Source organism: Triticum urartu, chromosome 3 (assembly GCF_003073215.2).
Source record: "Triticum urartu cultivar G1812 chromosome 3, Tu2.1, whole genome shotgun sequence".
NCBI lineage: Eukaryota > Viridiplantae > Streptophyta > Magnoliopsida > Poales > Poaceae > Triticum > Triticum urartu.
In genome coordinates, this window is record NC_053024.1 from 536,784,333 (window position 1) to 536,810,413 (window position 26,081).

Genomic DNA, 26,081 nt, shown 5'->3' on the forward strand with positions numbered 1-26,081 from the left:
ATTTCAGGATGTTCTTGACCGCTCTCAAGTGATCCATTTCTGGATTACTTTGGTACCTCCGTGCTAAACTAACAGCAAGGCACACATCAGGTCTGGTACACAACATTGCATACATGATAGAACCTATGGCAGAAGCATAGGGAATGACTTTCATTTTCTCTCTATCTTCTGCAGTGGTCGGGCATTGAGTCTGACTCAATTTCACACCTTGTAACACAGGCAAGAACCCTTTCTTTGACTGATGCATTTTGTACTTCTTCAAAACTTTATCAAGGTATGTTCTTTGTGAAAGTCCAACTAAGCATCTTGATCTATCTTTATAGATCTTGATGCCCAATATATAAGCAGCTTCATCGAGGTCTTTCATTGAAAAATTCTTATTCAAGTATCTTTTTATGCTATCCAGAAATTATGTGTTATTTTCAATCAACAATATGTCATCCACATATAATATTAGAAATGCCATAGAGCCCCCACTCACTTTCTTGTAAATACAGGCTTCTCCAAAAGTCTGTATAAAATCATATACTTTGATCACACTATGAAAGCATATATTCCAACTCCGAGAGGCTTGCACCAGTCCATAAATGGATCGCTGGAGCTTGCACACTTTGTTAGCACCTTTAGGATCGACAAAACCTTCTGGTTGCATCATATACAACTCTTCTTTGAGAAATCCATTAAGGAATGCAATTTTGACATCCATTTGCCAAATTTCATAATCATAAATGCAGCAATAGCTAACATGTTTCGGACAGACTTAAGCATCGCTACGGGTGAGAAGGTCTCATCGTAGTCAACTCCTTGAACTTGTCGAAAACCTTTCACAACAAGTTGAGCTTTGTAGACAGTAACATTACTATCAGCATCAGTCTTATTCTTGAAGATCCATTTATTCTCTATGGCTTGCCGATCATCGGGCAAGTCAAACAAAGTCCATACTTTGTTCTCATGCACATATGGTAAACGTTGTGTAACAAATTTGAAACATGAGGTGTTATTTGATTGTCCTCCTTATGAGTGGCGCTCGGGGACGAGCGATGGTCTTTTCCTACCAATCTATCCCCCTACGAGCATGCGCGTAGTGCCGAGGTTTTTGATGACTTGTTGATTTTTGCAATAAGTATGTGAGTTATTTATGACTAATGTTGAGTCCATGGATTATACATACTCTCACCCTTCCATCCTTGCTAGCCTCTTCGGTACCGTGCATTGCCCTTTCTCACATTGAGAGTGGCGCAAACTTTGCTGGTGCATCCAAACCCCGTGATATGATACGCTCTTTCATACATAAACCTCCTTATATCTTCCTCAAAACAGCCACCATACCTACCTATTATGGCATTTCCATAGCCATTCCGAGATATATTGCCATGCAACTTTCCATCATTCCGTTCATCATGACACATTCATCATTGTCATATTGCTTAGCATGATCATGTAATTGACATAGTATTTGTGGAAAAGCCACCGTTCATAATTCTTTCATACATGTCACTCTTGGTTCATTGCATATCCCGGTACACCGCCGGAGGCATTCATATAGAGTCATCTTTGTTCTAGTATCGAGTTGTAATCATTGAGTTGTAAATAAATAGAAGTGTGATGATCATCATTATTAGAGCATTATCCCAAGTGAGGAATCAATAAAAAAGGCCATAAAAAGAGAAGCCCCCCCCAAAAGAAAGGCCATAAAAAAAGAAAAGGCCCAAAAATGAGAGAAAAAGAGAGAAGGGACAACGTTACTATCCTTTTACCACACTTGTGCTTCAAAGTAGCACCATGATCTTCATAGTAGAGAGTCTCTCATGTTATCACTTTCATATACTAGTGGGAATTTTTCATTATAGAACTTGGCTTGTATATTCCAACAATGGGCCTCCTCAAGTGCCCTAGGTCTTCATGAGCAAGCAAGTTGGATGCACACCCACTAGTTTCTTTTGTTGAGCTTTCATACATTTATAGCTCTAGTGCATCCGTTGCATGGCAATCCTTACTCCTTGCATTAACATCAATCGGTGGGCATATCCATAGCCCATTGATTAGCCTCGTTGATGTGAGACTTTCTCCTTTTGTTTTCTCCACATAACCCCCCTCATTATATTCTATTCCACCCATAGTGTTATGTCCATGGCTCGCGTTCATGTATTGCGTGGAAGTTTATAGGTTCGAGATTACTAAAGTATGAAACAATTGCTTGGCTTGTCATCGGGGTTGTGCATGATGAGAGCATTCTTGTGTGATGAAAATGAAACATGACTAAACTATATGATTTTGTAGGGATGAACTTTCTTTGGCCATTTTATTTTGAGAAGACATAATTGCTTAGTTAGTATGCTTGAAGTATTATCATTTTTATGTCAATATGAACTTTTGTCTTGAATCTTTCGGATCTGAATATTCATACCACAATTAAGAAGTATCACATTGAAATTATGCCAAGTAGCACTCCGCATGAAAAATTCTGTTTTTATCATTTACCTACTCGAGGACGAGCAGGAATTAAGCTTGGGGATGCTGATACGTCTCCAACGTATCTATAATTTTTGATTGCTCCATACTATCTTATTTATTGTTTTGAATGTTTATGGGCTTTATTATACACTTTTATATCATTTTTGGGACTAACCTATTAACCCAGAGCCTAGTGCCAGTTTCTGTTTTTACCTTGTTTTAGGGTTTCGAAGAAAAGGAAAACCAAACGGAGTCCAATTGATCTAAAACTTCACGGAACTCATTTTTGGAAGGAAAGAAGCCCAGAAGACTTGGAGTGCATGTCGGGGGATCTGCGAGGAGGTCACGAGGCAGGGGGGCGCGCCCACCCCCTGGGCGCGCCCTCCACCCTCGTGGGCCCCTCGTGGCCCCCCTGACGTACTTCTTCCGCCTATATATCTCCATATACCCTAAAAACATCCAGGAGCACAATAGATCGGGAGTTCCGCCGCCAAAAGCCTCCGTAGCCATCGAAAGCCAATCTGGACCCGTTCCGGCACCCTGCCGGAGGGGGCAATCCTTCTTCGGTGGCCATCTTCATCATCCCGGTGCTCTCCATGACGAGGAGGGAGTAGTTCTCCCTCGGGGCTGAGGGTATGTACCAGTAGCTATGTGTTTGATCTCTCTCTCTCTCTCATGTTCTTGAGGTGATACGATCTTGATGTATCGCGAGCTTTGCTATTATATTTGGATCCTATGATGTTTTCTCCCCCCTCTACTCTCTTGTAATGGATTGAGTTTCCCCTTTGAAGTTATCTTATCGGATTGAGTCTTTAAAGATTTGAGAACATTTGATGTATGTCTTGCCGTGCGTATCTGTGGTGACAATGGGATACCACGTGATTCACTTGATGTATGTTTTGGTGATCAACTTGCGGGTTCCACCCATGAACCTATGCATAGGGGTTGGCACATGTTTTCGTCGTGATTCTCCGGTAGGAACTTTGGGGCACTCTTTGAGGTTCTATGTGTTCGTTGAATAGATGAATCTGAGATTGTGTGATGCATATCGTATAATCATACCCACGGATACTTGAGGTGACATTGGAGTATCTAGGTGACATTAGGGTTTTGGTTGATTTGTGTCTTAAGGTGTTATTCTAGTACGAACTCTAGGGCTGTTTGTGACACCTATAGGAATAGCCCAACGGATTGATTGGAAAGAATAACTTTGAGGTGGTTTCGTACCCTACCATAATCTCTTCGTTCGTTCTCCGCTATTAGTGACTTTGGAGTGACTCTTTGTTGCATGTTGATGGATAGTTATGTGATCCAATTATGTTAGTATTGTTGAGAGGACTTGCACTAGTGAAAGTATGAACCCTAGGCCTTGTTTCCTAGCATTGCAATACCGTTTACGCTCACTTTTATCATTAGTTACCTTGCTGTTTTTATAATTTCAGATTACAAATACTATTATCTACTATCCATATTGCACTTGTATCACCATATCTTCGCTGAACTAGTGCACCTATACAATTTACCATTGTATTGGTTGTGTTGGGGACACAAGAGACTCTTTGTTATTTGGTTGTAGGGTTGCTTGAGAGAGACCATCTTCATCCTACGCCTCCTACGGATTGGTAAACCTTAGGTCATCACTTGAGGGAAATTTGCTACTGTCCTACAAACCTCTGCACTTAGAGGCCCAACAACGTCTATAAGAAGAAGGTTGTGTAGTAGACATCACTCAACGCTGGCACTAAATAACAATTATTCAGGTCTAAAACTAATCCCGAAGGTAGATGTAGAGGTAGTGTGCCGACGGCGATCACATCGACCTTGGAACCATTTCCGACGCGCATCATCACCTCGTCCTTAGCCAATCTTCGTTTAACCCATAGCCCCTGTTTCGATTTGCAAATATGAGCAACAGAACCAGTATCAAATACCCAGGCGCTACTACGAGCATTAGTAAGGTACACATCAATAACATGTATATCAAATATACCTTTCACTTTGCCATCCTTCTTATCCGCCAAATACTTGGGGCAGTTCCGCTTCCAGTGATCAGTCCCTTTGCAGTAGAAGCACTCAGTTTCAGGCTTAGGTCCAGACTTGGGCTTCTTCCCGGGAGCAGCAACTTGCTTGCTATTCTTCTTGAAGTTCCCCTTCTTTCCTTTGCCCTTTTTTTGAAACTAGTGGTCTTGTTAACCATCAACACTTGATGCTCCTTCTTGATTTCTACCTCCGCGGCCTTAAGCATTGAGAAGAGCTCGGAAATTGTCTTTTCCATCCCTTTATAGCTTGGTGGCAGTGATTGAAGAACTATGTCAATGACACTATCATCCGGAAGATTAACACCCAGCTAAGTCAAGTGGTTATGGTACCCAGACATTCTGAGTATGTGTTCACTGACAGAACTATTCTCCTCCATCTTGCAGCTATAGAACTTGTTGGAGACTTTATATCTCTCAACTCGGGAATTTGCTTGAAATATTAACTTCAACTCTTGGAACATCTCATATGCTCCATGACGTTCAAAACGTATTTGAAGTCCCGATTCTAAGCCGTAAAGCATGGCACACTGAACTATCGAGTAGTCATCAGATTTAGCTTGCCAGACATTCATAATGTCCGGAGTTGCTCTTGTAGCAGGCCTTGCACCTAGCGCTTCTTCCAGAACGTAATTCTTCTATGCAGCAATGAGGATAATCCTCAAGTTACGGATCCAGTCCGTGTAGTTGCTACCATCATCTTTCAACTTAGCTTTCTCTAGGAACACATTAAAATTCAAGGGAACGGTAGCACGGGCCATTGATCTACAACAACATAGATATGCAAAAACTACCAGGACTAAGTTCATGATAAATTAAAGTTCAATTAATCATATTACTTAAGAACTCTTACTTAGATAGACATCCCTCTAGTCATCTAAATGATCACATGATCCATATCAACTAAACCATGTCCGATCATGACGTGAGACCGAGTAGTTTTCAATGGTGAACATCTCTATGTTGATCATATCTACTATATGATTCACGTTCGACCTTTCGGTCTCAGTGTTCCGAGGCCATGTCTGTACATGCTAGGCTCGTCAAGTTTAACCTGAGTATTCTGCACGTGCAAAACTGTCTTACACATGTTGTATGTGAATGTAGAGCTTAATTATCACACCTGATCATCACATGGTGTCTCGGCACGACGAACTGTAGCAACGGTGCATACTCAGGGAGAACACTTATACATTGAAATTTAGTGAGGGATCATCTTATAATGCTACCGCCGTACTAAGCAAAATAAGATGCATAAAAGATAAACATCACATGCAATCAAAATTTGTGACATGATATGGCCATCATCATCTTGTGCCTTTGATCTCCATCTCTAAAGCACCGTTGATACGTCTTCATCATATCTATAACTTTTTATTCTTCCATGCCAATATTCTACAACTTTCATATACTTTTGGCAACTTTTTATACTATTTTTTGGGACTAACATGTTGATCCAGTGCCCAGTGCCAGTTCATGTTTGTTGCATGTTTTTTGTTTCGCAGAAAATCCATATCAAACGGAGTCCAAACGGGATAAAAACTGACGGAGATTTTTTTGGAATATATGTGAATTTTGTGAAGTGGAATTAATGTGAGATGATGCCCGAGGGGAACACGAGGCTGGGGGCGCGCCCCTGACCCTCGTGGACACCCCATATGGCGGTTAATGCCCTTCTTTTGCCGCAAGAAAGCTAATATCCAAATAAAATCGTGTCCAAATTTCAGCCCAATCGGAGTTGGATCTCTAGGAATATAAGAAATGGTGAAAGGGCAGAATCTGGAACGTAGAAACAGAGAGAGACAGAGAGACAGATCCAATCTCGGAGGGGCTCTCGCCCTCCCATGCCATGGAGACCAAGGACCAGAGGGGAAACCCTTCTCCCATCTAGGGAGAAGGTCAAGGAAGAAGAATAAGAAGGGGGGCTCTCTCTCCTCTCTCCCGATGGCGCTGGAACGCCGCCGGGGCCATCATCGCGACAACGATCTACACCAACAACTTCACCGCCGTCATCACCAACTCTTCCCCCCTCTATGCAGCAGTGTAACCCCTCTCTTACCTACTGTAATCTCTACTTAAACATGGTGCTTAACGCTATATATTATTTCCCAATGATGTATGGCTATCCTATGACGTTTGAGTAGATCCGTTTTGTCCTATGGGTTAATTGATGATCATGATTGGTTTGAGTAGCATGTTTTATTATTGGTGTTTTCCTATGGTGCTCTCCGTGTCACGCAAGCGTGAGGGATCCCTGCTGTAGGGTTTGCAATATGTTCATGATTTGCTTATGGTGGGTGGCGTGAGTGATAGAAACACAGACCCAAGTAAGTAGGTTGTTTGCGTATGGGAATAAAGAGGACTTGATGCCTTATAATGCTATGGTTGGGTTTTACCTTAATGATCTTTAGTAGTTGTGGATGCTTGCTAGAGTTCCAATCATAAGTGCATATGATCCAAGAAGAGAAAGTATGTTAGCTTATGCCTCTCCCTTAAATAAAATTGCAATAATGATTACTGGTCTAGGTATCGATTGCCTAGGGACAAATAACTTTCTTGTGTGACAACAAGCTCTCTACTAAAACTAACTTAGTTGTGTCTTCATCTAAATAGCCCCTACTTTTTATTTACGTGATCTTTATTATCTTGCAATCCTATCCAACAACACCTACAAAGTACTTCTAGTTTCATACTTGTTCTAGGTAAAGCAAACGTTAAGCGTGCAAAGAGTTGTATCGGTGGTCGATAGAACTTGAGGGAATATTCTCGTGTGTGCTTGTTTGCTTTATCACTAAGTAGTTTTTATTTGCTGTTCTAAGTTGTTCTCTATCTTTAGTTATGGATATGGAACATGAAATACAGAAAAAAAATTAGGTTTACTTGCTACTCATGGAGATGGGGAACCTCCTAAAACCCTCGATGCTTATTATGTGAAAGATATCATGTACTACTTTGATAATCCTGAGAAAACCCCATTCAACTTTATAATGGGAGTAACGTTGGATCAACGTGAATACTTTAAGGATTATCGCTTGACTCAAAAAGGGAAACTATTATGGGATCAAATTTATATGTTGCATTGGTATGCTCGGCAACTATGCTTGAGATATGATTATACTTGTTGCTCTAGGATGAAGGCTCCACACCTTCCCTTTTCATGTGAATTTAATGATGATGAAACCTTGGCTTCTTATGCTAATGTTATATATGATTATTATGATGTGGAACAAATAGAAGAATTCGTTGTTTTTATGGGTGCTTATGAAATTGAATCTTTGTTTAAAGAGTTTGAAGATTTTGATGATTCAGTTTATAGACCTGAAAATTTAGCTATCCTTAAATTGCTATGAGAGTTATAAATACAATTATGATATTGATGAATTTATTGAGAAAGTCTCCGCTGTCTGAGAAGAGACTAATATTTTGCAAGAGTCTATGGAAGAAGAAATTGATGAAACTGTGAGCTCATTGGATGAAAAAGATGGTGAGGAGAGCAAAGAATAAAAGGAGGAAGAGAAGATTAGCTACCGTGCCCACCTTCTAATGAGAATAACTCTTCAACTCATACATTGTTTAATTTCCCTTCGTGCTTACCGAAGGATGATTGCTATGATGATTGTTATGATCCCGTTGATTCTTTTGAAATATCCCTTTTTGATGATGTTTGCTATGCTTGTGGCCAAGATGCCAATATGAATTATGCTTATGGAGATGAACTTGCTATAGTTCCTTATGTTAAACATGAAATTGTTGCTATTGCACCCACACATGATAGTCCTATTATCTATTTGAATTCTCCCGACTACACTATATCGGAGAAGTTTGCCCTTATTAAGGATTATATTGATGGGTTGCGTTTCACTACTACACATGATGATTTTGATAGATATAATATGCATGTGCTTGCTGCTCCTACTTGCAATTATTATGAGAGAGGAACTGCATCTCCCCCTCTCCATGTTTCCAATATGATAAAATTGCAAGAAACTGTTTATACTATGCACTGGCCTTTACTATGTGTGCATGAATTGTTCTTTTTATGACATGTCGATGCATAGGAAGAGAGTTAGACTTCGTCATTACATGATATATATTGCTTTGTGCTCACTACTAAATCACAAATCATTGTTAATTAAAATTGGCTTTGATATACATTGGGATCCGGGTGGATTCATTACTTGAGCACCTTATGCCTAGCTTAATGGATTTAAAGAAAGCGCTGCCAGGGAGACAACCCGGAAGTTTTAGAGAGTCGTTTATTTCTATTGAGTGCTTTTATATAGTTTAAAAACAAAAAAAATAAAGAGGGGCCCCAAAACTTTTCAAAAAGGAAAGTGAAAGTGAGAGAGAAAAGCATTGTTGAAGTGGGGGAGCTCCTTGAACTTTGTTCATGCTCACAGAAACTTTGTGAATCTTTATTACAGAAACTTTTCAAAAAACACAATTATCCCCTTGTATAATTCCATTGTATTATAAAAATAATGTGCCAAGATTTGCCTTTAGGAAGTTTACATTGCTTGTTGGTTTGTGCGGTGCAGAAAATAAACTTTGGCTGTAGTGCATGATTTTACATTTTTTACTTAAACGTCAAACAGTTCTGAAACGTTTTGCACTGTCTTTCTATACAAATTTTTTATTTTTCCTAAATTTTTCAGAATTTTTGGAGTAACATAAGTATGGTGAATGTTCAAATTACTACAGACTGTGCTGTTTAAGACAGATTCTGTTTTTGATGCATAGTTTGCTTGTTTTGATGAAACTATCAATTTCTATCAGTGGATTAAGCTATGGAAAAGTTATATTATAGTAGATACAATGAAAAAACAAAATATGAATTGGTTTGCAACAGTACTTATAGTAGTGATTTGCTTTATACTAACAGATCTTACCGAACTTTCTGTTAAGTTTTGTGTGATTGAAGTTTTCAAGTTTTGGGAGAGATCACGATGGATGAAGGAATAAGGAGTGGAAAGAGCCTAAGCTTGGGGATGCCTGAGGCACCCCAAGGAAATATTCAAGGACTCCCAAGCAACCAAGCTTGGGGATGCCCCGGAAGGCATCCCCTCTTTCTTCTAACAATCATCGATAATTTTACTTGGAGCTATATTTTTATTCATCACATGATATGCGTAAATCTTGGAGCGTATTTTGCATTTAGTTTTCACTTTTCTTTGATGCACCATGCTGGTATGAGATAGCCCTTGGTTGATTTATAGAATTCTCATTGCACTTCACTTATATCTTTTGAGTATGGGTTTATAGAATGCTTCATGTGCTTCACTTATGTCTTTTGAAGTTTGGATTGCCTGTTTCTCTTCACATAGAAAACCGACATTTGTAGAATGCTCTTTTGCTTCACTTATATTTGTTAGAGCGTGGGCATATATTTTGTAGAAAGAATTAAACTCTCTTTCTTCACTTATATCTATTTAGAGAGATGACTGGAACTGGTCATTCACATGGTTAGTCAGTAAATCCTACATAAAACTTGTAGATCACTGAATATGATATGTTTGATTCCTTGCAATAGTTTTGCGATATAAAGATGGTGATATTAGAGTCATGCTAGTGGGTAGTTGTGGATTGTATAAATACTTGTGTTGAAGTTTGTGATTCCCGTAGCATGCACGTATGGTGAACCGTTATGTGATGAAGTCGGAGCATGAGGTATTTATTGATTGTCTTCCTTATGAGTGGCGGTCGGGGACGAGCGATGGTCTTTTCCTACCAATCTACCCCCCTAGGAGCATGCGCGTAGTACTTTGTTTCAGTGACTAATAGATTTTTGCAATAACTATGTGAGTTCTTTATGACTAATGTTGAGTCCATGGATTATACGCACTCTCACCCTTCCATCATTGCTAGCATCTTTGTTACCGTGCATTGCCCTTTCTCACCTCGAGAGTTGGTGCAAACTTCGCCGGTGCATCCAAACCCCGTGATATGATACGCTCTATCACACATAAGCCTCCTTATATCTTCCTCAAAACAGCCACCATACCTACCTATTATGCCATTTCCATAGCCATTCCGAGATATATTGCCATTTAACTTCCATCATCATCATATACATGACTTTAGCATTTATTGTCATGTTGCTCTGCATGATCGTATGATAGCTAGCATGATGTTTTCATGGCTTGTCCGTTTTTTGATGTCATTGCTACGCTAGATCATTGCACATCCCGGTACACCGCTGGAGGCATTCATATAGAGTCATATTTTGTTCTAGTATCGAGTTGTAAGTAAATAAAAGTGTGATTATCATCATTATTAGAACATTGTCCCATGTGAGGTTATCAAAATAAAAGTGGACAAAGAAGCCCAAAAGAGAGAGAGAGAGAGAGGCCAAAGAAGCCTACAAAAAACAAAAAAGAGAAAAAATGAGAGAAAAGAGAGAAGGGACAATGTTACTATCCTTTTACCACACTTGTGCTTTAGAGTAGCACCATGTTCTTCATATAGAGAGTCTCTTGAGTTACCACTTTCATATACTAGTGGGAAATTTCATTTTAGAACTTGGTTTGTATATTTCGATGATGGGCTTCCTCAAATGCCTGAGGTCTTCATGAGCAAGCAGGTTGGATGCACACGCACTTAGTTTCTAGATTGAGCTTTCATACACTTATAGCTCTTAGTGCATCCGTTGCATGGCAATCCCTACTCCTCACATTGACATCAATTGATGGGCATCTCCATAGCCCGTTGATTAGCCGCGTCGATGTGAGTCTTTATCCTTTTTGTCTTCTCCACACAACCTCCACCATCATATTCTATTAAACCCATAGTGCTATGTCCATGGCTCACGCTCATGTATTGCGTGAAAGTTGGAAAGGTTTGACAACATCAAAAGTTTGAAACAATTGCTGGGCTTGTCATCGGGGTTGTGCATGATTTGAATATTTTGTGTGGTGAAGATGGAGCATAGCCAGACCATATGATTTTGTAGGGATGAGCTTTCTTTGGCCATGTTATTTTGAAAAGACATGATTGCTTTGTTAGTATGCTTGAAGTATTATTGTCTTAATGTCAAATGATAGACTATTGCTTTGAATCACTCATGTCTTAATATTCATGCCATGATTAGATTACATGATCAAGATTATGCTAGGTAGTATTACACATCAAAAATTATCTTTTTTATCATTTACCTACTCGAGGACGAGCAGGAATTAAGCTTGGGGATGCTGATACGTCTCCGTCGTATCTATAGTTTTTGATTGTTCCATGCCAATATTCTACAACTTTCATATACTTTTGGCAACTTTTTATACTATTTTTTGGGACTAACATATAGATCCAGTGCCCAGTGCCAGTTCTTGTTTGTTGCATGTTTTTTGTTTCGCAAAAAATCCATATCAAACGGAGTCCAAACGGGATAAAAACTGACGGAGATTTTTTTGGAATATATGTGAATTTTGGGAAGTGGAATCAACGCGAGACAATGCCCGAGGAGGCCACGAGGCAGGGGGGCTCCCCTGACCCTCGTGGACACCCCGTAAGGCGGTTGATGCCCTTCTTTTGCCGCAAGAAAGCAAATATCCGGATAAAAATCGTGTCCAAATTTCAGCCCAATCGGAGTTGCGGATCTCCGGGAATATAAGAAACGGTGAAAGGGCAAAATCTGGAACGCAGAAACAGACAGAGACAGAGAGACGGATCCAATCTTGGAGGGGCTCTCGCCCCTCCATGCCATGGAGACCAAGGACCAGAGGGGAAACCCTTCTCCCATCTAGGGAGAAGGTCAAGGAAGAAGAAGAAGAAGGAGGCTCTCTCCCCCTCTCTCCCGGTGGCGCCGGAACGGCGCCGGGGCCATCATCGCGACAACGATCTGCACCAACAACTTCACCGCCATCATCACCAACTCTTCCCCCCTCTATGCAGCGGTGTAACCGCTCTTTTACCTTCTGTAATCTCTACTTAAACATGGTGCTCAATGTTGTCGGCGTCCTGGGAACGGGGGTCCCCAGACTTGCCTGCCTGCGGCCCGCGGCGTGGCTGAGCCGGCAGGCCGTACGACCCATCTTCACCAACAAAGCACCCAAGACTCCCGCGAGGGGCCAAGCCTCGCGAGGCAGATGACGCAAGACCTCCTATGGAGTGGCCTAGCTAGGCAGGCTCATGAGGAGCAGAGATATCAAGGCGAGGTGAACCTCACGAGGTTCTCGTGAGGTGAGCCGTGACGATCGACACCAGGCGGGCGCCAGCGCGCACAACGTCCTTATTTCCTCTTTGGTGCAAAGGGGGAAAGCGCAGCCACAGAGTACCGAGGCCTCAGGAAAAGGTTGCCATTTTAGTGCAACAAAACCAAGACCATGGACTGCAAGACGGAGGTCACTATGGAGCCCAGAACAGCGTCACCACTAGAACTTTGTGCAGGTGAAGACTACTTTTGTCAGGATAGCTTGTACTAGCTGTCCCCCTTCAAATTAGCCCGCCATTGTTGGCTCCCTTCCCGCTCGATATTTGGGAAGAGGACCAGGGCCTATATAAGTAGAGCTAGCCACCATAGTAGGGATCATCTCATCTTAGCTTGATCCAACCCGATCGAGAGCCTACTCACAAGAACACCTCAACCTCAGGAGGATGTTCTTCCCTTGTATTGTTCATCATCAGCCCAAGAGGCAATCCACCACCACCACACCGGAGTAGGGTATTACACCACAACGGTGGCCCGAACCAGTATAAACCCTGTGTCCATTTGTGTTGTGAGTTCGTCGAGTTCGTCCGCGAGATCTAGTGAGCTAGGGCGTTGATCGGCAGAAGGGAAAGACTCCGCGCGCACCCCAGTGTTCGAATCTTAAGGGTTTGCTGGGACCCCAACCCTGACATTTGGCGCGCCAGGTAGGGGTGCACCGGAGCCTTTTCTCTGCCAATCATCTCTCCGACGTTCACCGGCTACGATGTCTGGCGACCCAAGAGCCGGGTCTGACCGCTGGGCAGCCTGGCCGGCCCGGACGGCGCCGCCTACCCATGAAGATCTTGACCCCGCACCCCAGGCGGCGCAAGTGTCACCAAGCTCCACCGGACGTGGACAGCGCGGCCAGGCATCATCCACCCTCACCCCGCGGCAAGCATGATCTGCGGCGAGAGCAGTGAGTCACGTTGCTGCAACTGCGCCGCACTCACGGCTGGAGCAAGCGAACGCGCGGGCGGCACTCACAGTGGCAAGGGAACGGTGGCGATGTAGACTGATGGAGAGCGGCCGGGACACGTTGCTTGAGTATGTTGCTGAGCTCCTGGACGCAGCGGCATCAGGAGCGCCACCCTTTAGCTATCGACTTCCCCCCAGGCCAATGCAAGGTCGCGCGGCAAGCCTCACCACATCTGCGCGCCGTCAACTACGCCCGGGGGCTTCACCAACATCAGCATGGCTGGCAGCGTAGGGGGCTCCAATCCCCCCATGCCGCCCTCGAGAAGCACGAGCGCAAGCGTCACCCCCATGGCCCCAGCCGGATACCGTATTATCATCGCCAGGACGCCATCATGGGTGGAGCAACATGGAGCGTGGGGCACCATGGCGAGGTGTACGGTGTGACGGCCCCGAAAACCTACGTGCCCCGCATGATGGACCAAGGGTACGCACCAGAGGATGACATCGGCTCATTCATTGGAGAAGACTGGGGAGAAGGGGCACTAGGAGTCGAAGCCTTCCAAGAGCCAGCGGAGAACCACAGCGATCGCGCCGGCGACGGCAACTACAGGGTACCGCTAACCTCTCAAGAACAGGCTTATCCTAACCATGAGCTACCGATGAATCATGTTGCAGCATCGATCGACGACCCCGACACGGCAGCACCCGTCTCAACAAGGGAGACACGCTGGGGGCCGCCGAGAGGGAGCCAGGAGCAAGGCCCCTCCCCAAGGCATGCGAAACCAGGGGACACCCGGAGGTAGGCCCTCTGCTGGGGTGTCTTCAATGAACCTTCCTCCAGCAGAGGACCCGTGGTCACCGAGGGAACCGCTGGCGTCCTCTTTCCCTCCTTTGCGTTGTCCTGGTCTCCGGCCGGCTCAAAGGAGGTCAAGAGTGGCGCAAGGCGGGGCCCTCGTCTGGCGATATGAAGCAAGGCCAGTACCTGTGAAGAAGGCCCGGTGCCTGTGAAGCTCACCGCCCATGACACTCTCACGTAATAATGAGCTGGGGCTATACATGCCCCGGAGTCTCAGGAGCGCCGGCCTCAGGCCCTGGGGCTCCCTCCCACGCCTAGTGGACAACACTTAGCTCCGCGCTGGTGAGAAGACTTGAAGACCCGAAGACTAGACTAGGTGCCGGACGCGGCCTTTTGCTTTGGATCTCTCTTTCTGTGGCTTTGCTTTCTGATTCTGGACTTAAGTTGAAGCTGAATTTTTATCATTGCGCGCAGGGGGTGCCTTTTCTCGTTCGAGTCGTTTCTCGCCTTCTGGATCTTGTTGGGTTTGGGACTCACGTCCGTCGCCTCTCCCTCGCAAAGCTCCTCGCGAGCCGAACCGTGCAGAGCACGCACTAGCACTACGCCTGGTGCTCACCCTTCCCGGGGCCCCCCTTCAAACAGGGCGGCAAGCCCCGCAAGATTCTCCGAAACTCGTCGCCTCATGACCTAGCCCTGAACAGGCGCTGACTAAGGTAATCCACATCTGGAAACTCACCCACAGCTCACAAGCTCACGAGGACACATACCCACATCGCATAGGAAAGTAAAAACTGCGATTCATTTACATGAGGGGCTCCCTCTCTCAAAATGCTCTCACAAGTTTTCCTAGGGACACGCCCGAGTTTTGCGTGCAGAATAGAACAACAGGAGAATATGGGATCAGCCAGAGATATTGCTCGCTGCGTCATCTAGGGACACGTCGCTCGCATCTTCATCATCTTCGTCGGAATCGTCGCCGCCGTCAGCAACGCCCCCATCGCCATCGTTGACCACGTCACCTTCGTCTGCGACGACCACCACCCCATCGTCCTTCGAGGTGAAGGCCTTGACCAACGCGTCGACATGATCCTCTACCCAACGCGCCAAGTCGCCCCGAATGGCGATGGGCACAGGAGAAATGGTGACATCAAAGTCAAAGTTGGGATCAGCATTCAGGAGGTGGTTGAAGACATGGGAGAAGGCGCGCTAAAGCAGGTCATGACCCCTCTCCTCCACAACCTGTCGAGCTCTGGCAGATTGAGCCTCCAGGCGCGTCACCACCTCGGTGAAGAAGGTCAGGTGGCTGGCGTAGTCACTCAAGTGAGGGGTCGGGGCGTTCTCATTGCAGATATAGCCCAGGGTGGTGTTGGCCTTGTTTCGAAGGTCTTGGAGCATAGGGACATGCACACGCTCCAACGTTCAGCATTGGATCACTTCTTCTCTGTTTTGCCGAGCGACGGCCTCGGCATCGTCAATTCGCCTCCGGAGGGAAAGCAGCTCAGCGCGGGCGGAGGCCAGGTCCGCCCGCGTCGTAACCAGGGTGGCGGTTGTGGCCACGACACGCCTCTCAGCCTCGTCCTACCTGGGCCTGAGGGCGGCGTCCCTGCCCGCGCCCTCCTGTCCAGCGAGCTCCAGCCTCAAGCCGTACCTGCCCTCCAGATCGGCGCGAACCACGGCTACCCGGCGATTGATCTCTTCTTCGACTCCGGCCTCGCGGGCCCCGACGGCATCTTCAGCTTGAGCGACCTGACACTCCCTCGTCTCCAGCCACTCGAGCTCGAGGCTGCGCTCCACGGCCTCCAGGGCCAGCGCTTCCTCACGCCGCCGGATCTCCTCTTCCTCCGCAGGCGTCCCCCTCATCAACGCGAGGGCGGCCCCACGCGCCTCGACTTGCTGCTCAAGGTACGTGCTCCAGGCCTGTAGCTCCCACGCGCGCTCCTCCGCAGCCTCGCAGCGGTGATCGGCCTTGTGAGCTTCCTCCAAAGCTCACGAGCGGGCCTCATTGGCAATCTTGAGGGACGCCTCAGCCTTCATGTTCTCGAGGTCACGATGATAACGGCCAAGGTTGATGGCCACTCGCAGCTTGCGCCGCTCCTCCACCAACCAAAGACCTTCGGCCTCAAGACGCAAGTTGACGCCAGCAAGCTCTTCACCAAGGCGGTTCATCGCGCACATCGCCTCCTGGAGGAGCTCGTGGCGGACCATGCTGTGCCCACGCTCGAGCTCGAATGCTCGCCCCATCTCGTCCTCCGCCTCGGGGGCTGTGGGTGGAGCATCAAGTGGCGCACCATCTCCCGGTTGGGGGCTGGGGGCTGGCACGGCCCCAGGCACCGGCTGACCCTCGCGAGGGGCCCGGACCGAGCAAGGCCTGCTACTTGATGGAGGCTCTAGCATCGAGGCTAGCCATCCACCAACCGTGACCAAGGGAGGAGCCCTTGGAACGCCCGCTGCGCTCCAAGCAAGGCCGCGTAGGAAGGACGGCGAAGGCACAAGCTCGGGGCGCCTTGATGACGGACCAACTCCCGAGGCTGACCCCACGCCGTGGGCAGTATCTGAGCCTGAAGCACTGGAGCTTGGCGAGTACGATGGGACAAGAGGGAGCTGCTTCTCTGAAGGTTTCACGGCCTTAGCAGAAGGAGACCCGAGGGGGCAATCATCAGGAAGGGAAGGCGGCACATAGAAGATCACCAAGGAGAGGTAATTACTCGTCGATGGCGATGTACTTCCGTCATTTCAACGGTCCGAAGACGCTGCCACCGCTAGGGGATCTCTTCCTCTTGCGGAGCTCCTCGAAGTCCATGCAAAGGCGGCCGAAGCGTTGAACGTGATGGCCGGAGCGCGGCGGAGCCGAAGAAGAACCAAGAGGAATGGCTTCGGGGGAGCCCGGCTACGGCGAACAACTCGGCTCTCTCTCGCTGCGACCTCCCGAGGCCCCTGAAGCCTCGGCCTCTGGAGCCGCATGCCGCACCTCATTAGCAACTGGCGCCTCAGGAGAGGCGTCGCAAGATCCCGAGGACGACGCCCCTGGATCACTACTCGGCATGTGCTCCTCAGCACCTGAGCAGCCGGCCCCTGTTGCAGCTCGCTCCCCCACACCATCACCTGGGGCGAGCTCGTCACCAGCGGAGAATAATGGGACCACGATGACGGGATTCTCACGGGGTCCCTCCAAGCCAATCGGGCGCAGCCCCCACTCATCAAAGGAAGGCATGGTCTCGACAAAGGTAACCTTGTTCTCGCTGCGGTACAGCATGCAGCTCTTCTTGGGCATCTCGTCCGGCAGAGGGACACCGGATAGCACTGTGAGCACAGTTTGCCACACAGCAAGAGGAAGCCCCTCCTCCTGAAACCTCATGTTGCCCCGACTGCTGAGCAAGTCCCACATCGGGCGAGAATGACGCTGAAGCAGGGCAACTCGACGCCTGACGAACTCCCTCACCACCATGGGCGTAGTCACACCAAGGTCCTTCAACCACCGCAGCCTGGCCCAGACGGGGGCAAGGCAGGGGCTCGTGAGCGTCTGGTGATCCCAGCCAGAGTTCGGAATGGCAGGCCCCACCGGAGCTTGGAGCAGAGGGTTGAGCACGCCGGCATCAACAAACACCCATTGCATGCGGAATTTGCTCGCGGACGAAGGAAGCTCGAAGTCAATCCCCATGCCTGCCATCGCTGCCACGGCCTGAAAGCCCACGCACCCTGAGCTCTACCGGGCACCGATGAGATGTAGCAATCAGAAGTGGCGGAGGAGCTCCACGAAGGGGGTGATGCCCACCATGGCCTCACACACGAAGGCGAAGATGGCAAGAAAGGTCACAGATTGAGGGTCGAGATGAAGCATATGGATCTGATAGTGCTCAAGCACCGCGTTTAAGAAGGCGGAGAAGGAAGGAAGAAGGCCAGCCCAGAGGGTGTCAATGAAGATCGGGATCTTGGTGACTGCCCGAGCCATGCTGGAGCGAGACGCAGACCAGGCCGGCATCTCTCCCCACTCGTTGAAGCTGGAGGCGAGCATGGGGCGCACCTTGCCCATGGCCTCGTCATTGAGCACCAGAGGCCGGCTGAGCGCTGGCTCGAAGGATGGAGGCGTAGTTGGCGAGGACAGAGGTTTCTTCCCCTTGCCGGCTTGTTTCGGCGCCATGGCAGCAAAGCGGGCGGAACACTGGTTGGACTGGAAAGGAGAAACAGGGCGTCGAGGAAGCAGGGAAATTGGAAGATTGGAAAGCCAGGCATGGAGGGGGAGGAATAACTGTGCAAGAAGCGGGGCCGCATAGCCAGGCGGATTCAAAGGTAGCGTGGGGAAGCGGAGATGCCCACATCCAATCAACCGCCATGCGTCAACCGAGGCTGCAGGATTTGGGGGCCCGCAGCGCTTCGAGCTTGACCCTTGGCTTCGCTGCAAAGCCAAGCCTGCGCGCACCTTGGGCCTGAGGGCTACTATCGGCGTCTTGGGAATGGGGTTCCCCAGACTTGCCTGCCTGCGGCCCGTGGCGTGGCTGAGCCGGCAGGCCGTACGGCCCATCTTCACCAACAAAGCACCCAAGACCCCCGCGAGGGGCCAAGTCTCGCGAGGCGGACGACACAAGACCTGCTTTGGAGTGGCCTAGCTAGGCAGGCTCACGAGGAGCGGAGATATCAAGGAGAGGCGAACCTCACGAGGTTCTTGTGAGGTGAGCCGTGACGATCGACACCAGGCGGGCGCCAGCGCGCACATCGTCCTTGTTTCCTCTTTGGTGCAAAGGGGGCAAGCGCAGCCGCAGAGTACCGAGGCCTCAGGCAAAGGTTGCCATTTCGGTGCAACAAGACCAAGACCATGGACTGCAAGACGAAGGTCACCGTGGAGCCCAGAATAGCGTCACCACCAGAACTTTGTGCAGGCGAAGACTACGTTTGTCAGGATAGCTTGTACTAGCTGCCCCCCTTCAAATTAGCCTGCCATTGTTGGCTCCCTTCCCGCTCGATATTTGGGAAGAGGACCAGGGCCTATATAAGTAGAGCTAGCCACCATAGTAGGGATCATCTCATCTTAGCTTGATCCAACCCGATCGAGAGCCTACTCACAAGAACACCTCAACCTCAGGAGGCTGCTCTTCCCTTGTATTGTTCATCATCAACCCAAGAGGCAATCCACCACCACCACACTGGAGTAGGGTATTACACCACAACGGTGGCCCAAACCAGTATAAACCCTGTGTCCATCTGTGTTGTGAGTTCGTCGAGTTCATCCGCGAGATCTAGTGAGCTAGGGCGTTGATCAGCAGAAGGGAAAGACTTCGCGCGCACCCCAGTGTTCGAACCTTAAGGGTTTGCCGGGACCCCAACCCCGACAAACGCTATATATTATTTCCCAGTGATGTATGGCTATCAAATGATGTTTGAGTAGATCCATTTTGTCCTATGGGTTAATTGGTGATCGTGATTGGTTTGAGTAGCATGTTTTATTATTGGTGCTGTCCTATGGTGCTCTCTGTGTCGCGCAAGCGTGAGGGATCCCCGCTGTAGGGTTTGCAATATGTTCATGATTTGCTTATGGTGGGTGGCATGAGTGATAGGAACACAGACCCGAGTTAGTAGGTTGTTTGCGTATGGGAATAAAGAGGACTTGATGCCTTATAATGCTATAGTTGGGTTTTACCTTAATGATCTTTAGTACTTGCGGATGCTTGCTAGAGTTCCAATCATAAGTCCATATGATCCAAGAAGAGAAAGTATGTTAGCTTATGCCTCTCCCTCAAATAAAATTGCAATAATGATTACCGGTCTAGTTATCGATTGCCTAGGGACAAATAACTTTCTTGTGTGACAACAAGCTCTCTACTAAAACTAACTTAGTTGTGTCTTCATCTAAACAGCCCCTACTTTTTATTTACGTGCTCTTTATTATCTTGCAATCCTATCCAACAACACCTACAAAGTACTTCTAGTTTCATACTTGTTCTAGGTAAAGCGAACGTTAAGCGTGCGTAGAGTTGTATCGGTGGTCGATAGAACTTGAGAGAATATTTGTTCTACCTTTAGCTCCTCGTTGGGTTCGACACTCTTTCTTATCGAAAGAGGCTACAATTGATCCCCTATACTTGTGGGTTATCAAGACCTTTTTCTGGCGCCGTTGCCGGGGAGTAATAGCGTGGGGTGAATAGTCTCGTGTGTGCTTGTTTGATTTATCACTAAGTAATGTTTATTTGAGGTTCTAAGTTGTTCTCTATCTTTATTTATGGATATGGAACACGAAATACCAAAAAGAATAGGTTTACTTGCTACTCATGGAGATGGGAAACCTCCTAAATCCCTCGATGCTCATTATGTGAAAGATATTATGTAGTACTACTTTGATAATCCTGAGAAAACCCCATTCAACTTTATAATGGGAGTAACGTTGGATCAACATGAATACTTTAGGGATTATCGCTTGACTCAAAAAGGGAAACTATTATGGGACCAAATTTATATGTTGCATTGGTATGCTCGACAACTATGCTTGAGATATGATTATACTTGTTGCTCTAGGATGAAGGCTCCACAGCTTCCCTTTTCATGTGAATTTAATGATGATGAAACCTTGGTTTCTTATGCTAATGGTATATGTTGGGGATATAACTATAAGGTATGACCCGACCAGGAGGGGCCGGGTTATCCCTATGACGGTTCATCACAATGAAGTCCAAGATCATATGGCGGATCATAGATAGGTTTGGTGTAACATCCCAAATTTTCAATTTGGAATGTTATACATAGACCATCCATGCATATCATATTTTATTTCACTTTCGTTTGTCTAGATCCTAGAAATTCTACGCAACTCAAGGACCCACGGAGAGAGTTGGGAATTTCGTTATTTTCATATTTGAGTTTTCTCAAATTTTGAAAAAAAGAGGATCATTTGATTTTTATTATTTTATCTTCAAATATTTCTTTTATAAAAATAAAATAGAGATGATAAAATGACTTCCTCAAAATAAAAAATATTGGAGATTTAATATTAAAATCGAATAAGATTTTTATTCGGAGTTTTATCGCTATTTTATTTGAATTAGGAAAAAATGCATTTTTCAAAATTGCATTTTAGGCCCAAATAAATGTTCACCTTGTCCGCCCTACTTTTAGAGGACGGGGAAAATTTATTTCGGGATTTTTGGAGTCCGTTTAGTGCTTCTTTTCTTTCTTTTTCTGCACGTCGGAATTATTTTTAAAAAAAAGGGAAACCGACCTATGGTCCGTATCCGGCCCGGACTCCTCCCAGCCCCTCCTTATAAGCCACGCCGCCAAGCCCACTTCAGCCCAACCAGCCCCACCGCCGCCCAAACCCTAACCCTAGCGCCGCCGCCACCTAGAGCCGCCGACGCCGCCGTGCCGCGCCACCCGCTGCCGCCCATGTCGCCGCCCATCGCCGCCGCCCGCTGCTGCCGCCATCGTCGCCGCCGACCACCGCCGCCGGAGCCGCCCTGCCGTCGCCTGCCGGAGTTCGTGGTAGCCGCCGTTTTTTTTAAAACCGACCAGTTTTATTACGTGAACCCTAGTTTCGTTTTTTTATTATTAATAGATCGGTTCGCCGATTTTCTCGGTTTAGTTATTTGGCGGACGTTCGTCCGTACGTTTGTTTTAACGAATGATTTTTCGTCCGTTAGTCGCAGACAATGAACGTTCGTTCGTTAGCCTGTTCGTCAGTTTTTCTTTTTCTCGGATTTTTCGCGATTATTTTCGATCGTGATTTCTGATCCGATTTTCCTTTTAGTTTATCTTTTCGCTCGTTTATAGGAATCAGGCGATTCAAGCGCCTAGATCTTCGTCTCGAAGCCCTCTTTCCGTTTAACCAACTTGAACAAGATTTTGGTATAGTAAAATTTGACTCTAGTATAGATTAGTAATCGGATCTTGTTTCTTTCGCAGTTTGAGTTTCGTCGCTCCGTTTGATTTGATGCTTTTTGCAAACCGGAGTTCTTAAGTTGAACTTTCTGGTTATATCTTCTTATTCGTGTTTTACCCGTGCTTCTTTGCTTGATTGCTTATGTATGCTATTGTTTGTTTGCGATAGAACACCCGGAGTGCGAAGCGTGCTACTACGAGTCTCTAGGTTTTGCGGATCATCAGCAAGGCAGGTAACACTTTGATCATACCCCTTTATCACCCAGTTTTTATGCATTAGTTCCAATCCTCAAACATTTCATGAGTACGTTGTGATATAACATGTGGGTTTGGTAAGTAGTTGATGATGTAGAACCTATTGCCCTGTTATTATCAAACCCTTGGGAGTTACTTCTATGTATTGATTATATTGCTATGCTATGCTCGTAGACGTGGTTTGGGTGAGTGAATCCATGACAGACATGAGATTGTTAATTAATGGTTCAACTTAAGGTGACAACTTTAATACACATCTGGGTGGATTGCTTGTCGGGCACCCGGAGAATCCAGTGTTGTCCTAGGATATCTCGGAGGACCCGTGTGATAATCCTAAGGTCCGCCACCCAAGCTCAAAGGGAACTGAGATATTTCATGCTAGAAACTTCTGTGTGCAGCCACAAGGTATTATGGGCTCTAGCATAGTTGAGTAAGTTGCATGACCTCTTCCAGTGGTAGGCTAGCAGATGTAGGGGATATAGGTTGGAACTGTCTACCCGGGGTTAGAGTTAATGCTTCTGAAACACTGTGTCTCGGTCATCCGTTTCTCAAACACCATGTAGTGCGAGAAATCCAACGGAGGAGATCAAGTCTTGTGGGGAAAAGTGCGCAAACCTCTGTAGAGTTTATAAACTAATCACGGTTAGCCATCTCCCCGGTTATGGACATCTTGAGTATCTAGGACTTGGATTATCATATGTATCTCATCACTCTAACTTAATATTGTTGGGTTGATAACTACTTTTAATTGGGATTGAGTTGGAGGAACCTTCTCAATGATGTTTCAACTACCATGATAGTTAAATAAAATCTATTCCTTTGTTGTAGGGAAAAATTGGCTTTTCGCAAAACTATAACCATAGAGCCTTTCCACCAGCCAAATATGCATGTAGTGATAGCATTATCCAGTTCTTGCTCTACTGTGTTATATTGCCAGCATATTCCATGTGCTGACCCATTTTCGGGCTGCAACATATTATGTTGCAGACTTTTCAGACGAGGAGTAAGGTTCGTTAGGTCATTGCCGTGCAGCTCAGCTATGCTGTTGGAGTTGATGGACTCACGTTATCTTCCAAGCCTTCCGTTGTTATCGTATTAGATGGCCTTACGCCATATTTATTGTAATAAGTTCTCTTTTGAGACATTCGATGTAATAAGTGTGTGATTTCTACTCTGTTATAAATCCTTTGAGTACTGTGTGTGTCAGCATTACCGATCCAGGGATGACACTAAAGCACAAAGACTTGACCGTTTGAGGTCGGGTCGCTACAAGATGGTATCAGAGCACACGCTGAGTGTAGGACATGACCACTAAGCTAAAACCCTAGATCACTATTCTCTTCTCATTTCTGACTCTTCTCCATTTTCTACTCTTTAGGATGGTGGACGCAAGGAACAAGTTTGCACAACCGGATGAAGAAGCACCTTTTGGACGACACTTGAAGGAAGTCACTAAGTACCTGAACATTGGAACACCAAGCTTCACTGGGACTTACAACGCCACTTTACCAGAAGAGGAGCGATGGATGATTCAAGTTCAAGTTCCAGGAAGGGCATTCACGCTAGTCACTAAGCCCATGAGTTTTCCTTTGATGCACCAACCTGGAGTTTAGGAAAGAGTATGGCGGCCCACATCACCATGGGACGCATTGGAGAAGTTTACCATAAGGAGCTTAAGGATACTATCTACCAGATTTGTGGGCACCGAGATGAGCAATGGGAGATGATCAGCACCAGGAAGGATAGATCAATCGCAGCTTTCATCCAGGAGTTAAACTAGCACATTCGTCGCCAGGAGAACCAGATGTGCGCAGGCATGATAGATCTGAAGAAGGCGATGACAAGGATCACGGAACTGGAGGAAGAACTCAAGGCTACTCGCGAAGATTATGAGGAGGAAATCGTCGTACTAGTGGAGAAGAATGACGATCTGGAAAGGAAGCTAGGAGTCTTCATGGGAGACCCCGCGCCAGGAGGAGAAGACGATGAACCCAAGGAGATTCGTTTTGAGGACTACATCATCATCGACGACACCGACTCGGACCCCGACGATAGCGATGATGACTATGAAGACGAAGCTGGAGCAGACATCATGGAGTCTTCGACCGATCAATATTTCTAGTAGACCACCACATCAGTAGTAGTATTCCACCATGTATATAGTATAGTCCGAGCACTTTTGTAATGATAGTTAAATCGATTGTAAGCCCTTGTTTGATTGATTGATATGATTGTGTTTGTCTCATGTGCATATGGGTAGTGTTTCTCTCACTAGTCCTCATTCTATTCTATTCTCTTCCCTCTAAGCCCTCAGATGCCTCCGAGACGTGACCCCGGATTTACCTTCCCACCGGAGCTCACTCAGTTGATCCAGCAGCAGAATACACTGATGCAGTTGTTAGTTCAGAACCAAGGCAACAACAACAACCCACCGCCACCACCACCAGTTGAGAACTTAGCCGCTTTCTGAGGTTGCAGCCGCCGGTGTTTTCCAGTAGCACCGAGCCGATAGTGGCAGATGATTGGCTCTGCAGGATTGGAAGGGAGTTAACCACTGCAGGATGTACAGATGCTGAGAAGGTGCGTTTTGCCGCACATCAGTTGGATGGACCAGCAGCCTCATGGTGGGAGAATTACACTGTCACCTACCCTATAGCCATTGTTACATGGGATCAGTTTCAGCAAGCGTTTCACACCGCCCATGTCTCAACAGGAGCTATGAGCATGAAGAAGCGTGAGTTTCGCAACTTGCGCCAAGGGAACCATACTGTGGGGCAGTACGTGGATGAATTTAGTAAGTTGTCTTGTTATGCCCCTGACGATGTGGCCACAGATGCCGCGAAGCAGGAGAAGTTTATGGAAGGGATGAATGATGAGATGAGCATGCAATTGATGGTGGCAACCTTTAACAACTACCAGGAGCTGGTAGACAAGGCTCTTATGATTGAAGGGAAGCAGCAGGAAATTGAGTGCCGCAAAAGGAAATATGGACAAGGAAGGTATAACTCAGGAGCTCAGCAGAAGCCTCGTCTAACCCCGAACTTGAGAGGACTTGTTCATAACCATGAAGGTCATAACCACAACGGAGGAAGTTCGCATAACCACAATGGTTCCAAGAATGGGACTGGGAATGGAACAAGCAACAATTAGAACCGCTCCAATCCAGCCACACCCGCCAAGAGAGACCTAAGTCACATTACTTGCTTCAAGTGCGGGAAGACTGGACACTATGCCACGGAATGCCCTGAAGCAAAGAATGGAAATGATAATCGGAGCGCTGGGAAGAAGCCCAATCCATTCAACAAAGGACAAGTGAACCACGTTAACGTGGAGGAGGTTGAAGGGCAGCCAGACGCAGTTATTGGTAAGTTTTTGGTTAAGTCTTTTACCGCCCTTGTTCTTTTTGATACTAGTGCATCACATTCATACATATCAAGGGGATTCGTTGATAAGTTTAAACTACCAACCCAAGCCCTTAGGACCCCTCCGTTAGTAAGTTCACCTGGAGCAGAGTATATGGCTAGCCGATGGTGCGACCGGATACCCTTAACCATTGGTAGCCATGTTTTCCCGTCAGACCTAATAA